Genomic DNA, 7285 nt, shown 5'->3' on the forward strand with positions numbered 1-7285 from the left:
ACACGGGCTGGTACATAGGCCTGTGGCCAGCCCGTGTGGCTCACAAGCGTGTGTGGGAAAAGGCTTGGCCATGTGGATCCTTAAAATAGCTCGTTTTGTCCGATTTTGGCCTGTTTTGTCTGATTTTTTCCCTATGCTCTTCTGAGTATAAAACATAAAATTAAAGGATTAGGAGCATCAAATTCACTAAATTAAATAATAAATCATCCAAAAACACATCAAGAATGGGATTAAAATATGTTACTTTTATGGCTTATCAAATATCCTCACCCTTAAGCGTTTGCTTGTCCTCAAGCAAAATCCTCAACTCACAATGAAAAATTAAACTTTCTCAATTCATGATTCTCATCAATAATGTTTTGTCATAATTCAAAAATAATCATACATTGATAATTCAACTAAAAGATCACTAAAGATTCAAACAATCCAAGTCACGCATTTTTAAAGCATGAAAACATAGGTATTTCCCCTTATCTAAGGAATTACCCTTAATTCAAAACCGACAAGAATTGGCATTCTCACTCAAGATTCACTCAAATCACTTAAAGTGTTTAAGGTTAAAAAATTAAGCACTCAAAAGTCAAACATGAAAGTCATTACCATAGGCTTGCATGAAAATCACATCTCCACCACTATAAAATGGGATGATACACAAATCAAAAGGTCTTTAAAGGGTTGTAATGGGGCTTGGGTTAAAGGTGTGGATAAAGGTTGAAAAAGAAGTTTAGAATCGAGATTGAATTGATAAATTACCTAACTTGATAAATAAACTAATATTGAAATAATTACATCAATCGAAATAATTTTAAGAGTACCGAGTTGCTTCTAAAAATGTGAAATTAATCGTTTAAGCTCAAATATCATAGAACTAGTAATAACCAAAATAAGTATACTTTTTTTACTTTTTAATAAGTATACATTTTTTTACTTTTTTTTAGATCAAATAAAATAAGAGATAATTTAACAACTGAACAAAAGAACATAGTTAGGCAATTAACCAAATCACATCTCGACAAAAAGGGAGTAAATAAAATAGGAAAAATTCTCAATGAATAAAAAAGAATGAGTTATGAGTTAATATTAAGGGTAGATTAAGAAATGGTTTATTAGGCTCAAAGTGGTTCAGTAAGGGTTAATTATGAAGGTAGGGTTTTTGGGATAAGTGGGTTAATATCTAGGTGCCTTTATCATCTCAGTATATCAACTCAAAGGTGTGGTCTCAACATGTATAATCGAAGCAAGTTCTAGAATAACCAATCAGTATTGACACACTTATAACCAATAATAAAGTGAGCAAGAAAAGTGTATGCTCTAAAGGTTCAAAATCTCACTAAAATTATAGTTTTTTTATATCAATCTTGCAAATCTCAAACTTCAAGGTAATACATCAATTTAGGTAAACAACCAAACAAATTTTAATTCTGAAAATAGACTTATCTTGCTTGATTCTCTCATGTATTAAATTTTAAACAATCAATGCACAATTACCTATGAATTTAATCTAAAACACATCAATGATAATCATAAATCAATAAGAATTCATTCTAATAGTAATATGAGAAAATTACTTAAACACAAGGCATAATTCTGGGATTTGCAAATAATCATATAAATAACCTCCACACACTTAAGTATACATTATCCCCAATGTACAAAAATAGATAATGACAGTAGAAACAAAAATATCATAAGAGAGGGAGAGAATTGAAACTACCCTGAATATTGGACGAAATTCCCAGACTAGAGAAAAGCGGAATTGGAGATAAATGTAGATGTAGAGCATAATTCTGAGCAACTGGTAAGAAAATAAACACAATGCTGAAGAAGATTAAAGGATTACTCGATTAGAAACAACCATAATAAATAAAATACAGATTAAAATAAAAAAGCGAAAAAGTCTAGGAAATACAAATAAACAAAAAATAAAAATAAAAATTGAATAATAAAAATAAATAAAAAAATAGACTCAATGCTCCTCATCATCAGATGTATCAGCATCGTGAGTTGTCGACGCTGGAGGAGTAATATGGAAATGTTGACAAATCTGCTGTAGTGTTGCATCAATACGGTTGAACCTCTGATCGCAGTACTGATGAAAACTAGTGAACTTCTCGGTGGATACATCTCGGAAGCTAGCAGCCGAAGGAACAGGTCGGTGACTTGAATATGGAGGCTGTGGTGGGTCCTCGTGATAGGGAGGAACATTATCAGTGAAGTCCTCGAGGTCATTCTGAGTGTCAGAATTAAACAATCTGTATTGAGAAGGATCCACTCCACGATGCCGCTCGACCATCCTCATATATATCATACTCGAAATACCCTGAGGGGACATCTGGCCGACTAATGTGAGTGTGGAGGACTGCTCCGATGTGTCGAGGAGACTGAAGTGTCGAGCGAGGCGAGTCACGTAAAGACCTAAGCAGATAGGGCCCCTCTTATAGCGGTTAGTCTGATGGCGGAAGGATAGTACGATGAAGTACGTCAAATCAAAGATATGGCCAGTGGCCATGCTCCAGAAAAAGTATGCATCGTGGGTGCTAACGACTCTAGTGCTCTCTCTCTGTCTTGTCAAGGTGTGAGCGAGGAGTGCGTGAATGTACCGTAAGGCCAGAGAGAGAGAAGTCACCTTCGAGCGGCTCCCATCATATGGTGTCTAAGTCCCTGTAAGCTTGGTCTAACACCGCGATGGCGAGTAATGGATGTGTCGATGAAGTTGAAGGAAGTCCTTGGTGCTCATGAACTTCTCTATGTAAAGTCACATAGCAGCTCTGAAATCTGAGACGCTCATATGTCGCACCAACCCACCAAGATGAAAGGTAATGGTGCCTGGCTCGTCATGAATCGTCATGACCTGCTGGACCGAGAATGTAGCACAAAACTCCAAGGTGAGCTCCGTGTAGATGAGCTCGATGATGGTGAAAAATCTATCCCACGGGGCTGTGGCAATAATGACGCACACGTCATCATCTAATTGGACCTACTTCAACGTGGTCCAATTAATGTAGCGACTTAGGCTGAGTGGTCGTACGTGATGGAGCTAGTATAAATCCTCTTAGGGCCCGTCGAAAATCAGAGATAGGGGTGTCGAGCCTCGACAAATGCGCTCGAGGAGGAGGTCCCACCAAGGCCCTTCCGCTTTTTCGAAGTAGGGACAACGTTCTTAGTCTTACCACGAGTATTTGTCATGATGTGCTTGAAAAATAGTGATCAAATAAATCAAAAAGACAAACAAACATGAAAGAGGCATGCTAATAAGAAACTGACATCTAAGTTAAACTCAACAATTAACCTAATAAAGAAATAGTTGTGGAACTAAATAAAGTTTAGAAACAATATGCTATTAACAAACAGGAATTAATAATGAGTAGTGATAACATAAAAAATCATAGTAGCAAGAAAAATAAACATAAAATTAGCAGCAAGAATCAAGTAGAAATAAAAATATATAATGTAGTTAGTAACAAGAATAAGTAAGAGAATAATAGCTATCTATTCTAACTATATGAAAAAGAAGGCAATATTATCAAAATGGAAAACTAATTACCTTAAACTATAAATAACATAAAGAGTAAGCTGAAAATAAAAGAACAAATAGCAAATAAATAATAAAGAAAAAAAGAAAATAAGGAATAAATAAATAAATAAAAGACGACGGAGCGGGAGTTAGAGGTCCGGACAGCGGTGGTGTGGGGGAGAAAAAGGTGCGACAGTCGACGGTTGGGACTGGTGCACAACGATGGTGGAAGGGAGATGAGGTTCGGTCGATGGAGAAAGGAGAAAGGGAACCCTGGGCTTTGATGACTGGTTGGTAGGTAGTGGCTTGGGGAAGGAGGAGAAAGGGGGTGGGGGTCGTGTGTATGAGTGGTATGTGATATCCGCAACAGGTTTTAAAATTTTATAATTAATCGTTCTTGAAACTAACTATTATCACGATGAATGCAAGTGTACCTATCGAACAGTAGTATAGCTTTAGCAAGACCAGATTGTCAAACCCAAAGGAACCAAGAGTACTAGTAATTACTTCTTTTTTATTATCTAGCCTAAAAATTAAAGGATCTGTTTATCTAAACTAATTAACTAAACTAAGAGTGTACAAAGAGAAATTGGGGAAAAGCTTTTGGGAAAATTCGATTGATTAAGACAAAACCCAAGGAAAAATCCACCTAGACTTCACTTGTTATTTGACTCTGAATCAGATGATTTATTCATTTGACTTGATCTATAGAAATCCCTAAATTATATTATTATCTCTCTCGAGACTAATAACGTCTAACCCTAGGTTGATTAATTGAAATCTCTTTCTAATTGACGCTGTAACACCCCATACTCGTATCCATTGCCGGAATAGGTACGAGGCATTACCAGAGTTTATTGAATATTTTCAGATAATTCTGAGTCATTTATTATTCATATTTTGAAAATAATCATAACGTCTCTCTATTGGGCCCTCGAAGCCCCAAACATACATTAAAAATCAACCAAAATTAAATCGGGATCATAAAAAAAAATTTCGTAAAATCTTAAATATTATTTTCATCTAAGTACTTACCATTTCAATACTTCTTATAATTAAACATGTTACCATTCAATCAATAGCTTGACACTTGTCTAAACGTCAAACAACATCATTGTTAGTATACTTACATATATTTCATATAAATTCAACATTTATATACTTATTTTCTCGACATGTTACACTTGAGTTTAATAATTGTCCTTACTTACATAATTTCCTTGTATCAACATATCAAAGATAATCATATATGTACTTGTCATGAAACATATCATTCTCTTACCGTTTCTTCATAAGTATATATCAATCATTTCGTTATATCAATCATTCCGTTATATCAATATTTCATGCACCATCATTTCCATATATTTTATGTATATTTATTCTGGTAAAGTTTATATCAAACTTAACATAAATTATATTCCATGTACTTATTCTTTAATTATTTCATACAACTATTTTGTACATATATTTTCATATGACCAGTTCTTGTAAACATTTCACACAACTATTTCATATAACCATTCGTCATTTGATACATATTACCTGAATATCAATTGTTCAATAGATGTCACCGTGTCTCCCATCCACGGTCTTATTTATCTTTGACATGATTCTATTGTGTCTTTCAACTATGATCTTACTCATTTTCTGTCATGTTGCCATGGTATCTTTCAACCATGGTCTTATTCATTTCATGTCACGCTGCCATGGTATCTTTCAACCATGGTCTTATTCATTTCCCATCATGTTGCCATGGTATCTTTCAACCATGGTGGTATCTTTCAACCATGGTCTTACACATTTCATATCAAAGAGCACACTCCGCGAACCTCATCCTTACAGTGGGATTACCAGTCCAGGCTAAATCCCCTGTAATATAAACTCATAGAGTATTGTCGGGATTACCAGTCCAGGTTAAATCCCATGCAACGACAATTACTCTATGAGCTTGGATCTGAATTACCAGTCCAGGCTAAATTAAGACCCTAATTTGGATTACCCGTCCGAGCTAAATCCATTTACATGTATTCTTCAATAGAGCTATATTAGGATAGGATCACCCGCCCGGGCTAGATCCTTTTTACTGTCAATTCTTTTTTAGAGATCCATCGAAATTTCCTTTTATTCAACCGGGATTTCTTCCCTTTTTTATCAAATATATCAATGTTCCATCAATTTTCATACAATGAACATTCAAATTATTTTCACATCAATAACATACATTTCAAGCATTTAAGAATATAATTCAAGTTACACGAACTTACCTCATTGCTTGTTTGTGTTTATAATTTCATTAATCCGATATCTTTTATTTTTTACGATCAAGTCTCATATTTGAGTCGTCCGAATCTTTATAAATAAATTTGATCATCATTTTCATTCATTTCATATTCTAATGCATTTAATTAATGCTCTAGGCAAAATTACCATTTTGCCCCTAAACTTTTAATTAATGACGATTTCATCCTTAGGGTCAGGGAAAATAAAATTCTTATAATTTAATCCTTATTTCCAGCTATTATTCTCATATGTATTGATAACAGTTCATGAATTCTATACAATATCAAAATTTTCCATAATTTCAACACTTTTCAATTTAATCCCTAAAACATGTTTTCCCCCGATCTTGAACTAAATTAATAATTTCATTAAATTTTTTAATTTAAATAATAAAATAATCCATTTCATGCAATTTGGTCATTTTTTACATGTTTACAAAATTGCCCATAAAATTTTACTTTTATTCAATTTAGTCCCTGAGCCTAAAATATACTAATTAGCCATGCTAGATGAATATTCATACATATTTTTCCTCCTCCTCCTCTCCATTCCACATCCTTAATGTAGATAACACACTTGTAAGTAACATTATCCATAATTTTTATTATTTACTTTTATGAATATTCAAGTTGTCTATCTGCATCATAGTCACTAAATTATTTATATCTGGAGATATAGAACTCCAAATTAAGATCTGCTAATTTTACCTGAAACTAGACTCATATATCTTCTTACCATAAAATTTTCAGAATTTTTGGTTTATCCAATAAGTACAGTTTATTCTTTAAAGTTACCCCAGTTTTGCTGTCTGATAGTTCTGGCCCTTCTTCACTAAAAATTAATTATCTCCTCTTATAGAATTCGAATGATGTTCCCGTTTGTTTTTATTGAAAATATACTCATTAAGTATTCTAAAAATATAAATTTAATCCCATAATTATTTCTATCCAATTTTTTATGATTTTACAAAGTCAGAACAGGGGAACCCGAAATCATTCTGACATTGTCTCACAAAATTCATCATATCTCATGATTTACAATTCCATTGCTTACATCATTTCTTCTATAAGAAACTCGACTTAATAAGCTTTAATTTCATCCTATAATTATATTTCTACAATTTTTGATGATTTTTCAAAGTTAGACTACCGCTGCTGTCCAAAACTGTTTTAGTACAAGATATTAATTACCACGTTATAACACCCTTATTTTCTTTTTCTACACCATTTCTCATCACTTTCTCTTATTTTCTCTTCACTAACATATCAAGAACATAGGACCTTATGTAAGAAAACTCTACTATAACATTATTTCCATGCTTTGTCAATAATAAAAAACTTAAAAACATATTGAAATCTTGATATACTTACCTTGTTCTATTGATACTAATCTTTAACTTGATTTTCTCTCTCCTCCAGCTTCTATTTCTTGAATCCAACTTGATAATCTAACTCCCCATGGTCTCCTTAACATTTTTCTCTCTTAGTA

Source organism: Gossypium hirsutum, chromosome A12, assembly GCF_007990345.1.
Source record: "Gossypium hirsutum isolate 1008001.06 chromosome A12, Gossypium_hirsutum_v2.1, whole genome shotgun sequence".
NCBI lineage: Eukaryota > Viridiplantae > Streptophyta > Magnoliopsida > Malvales > Malvaceae > Gossypium > Gossypium hirsutum.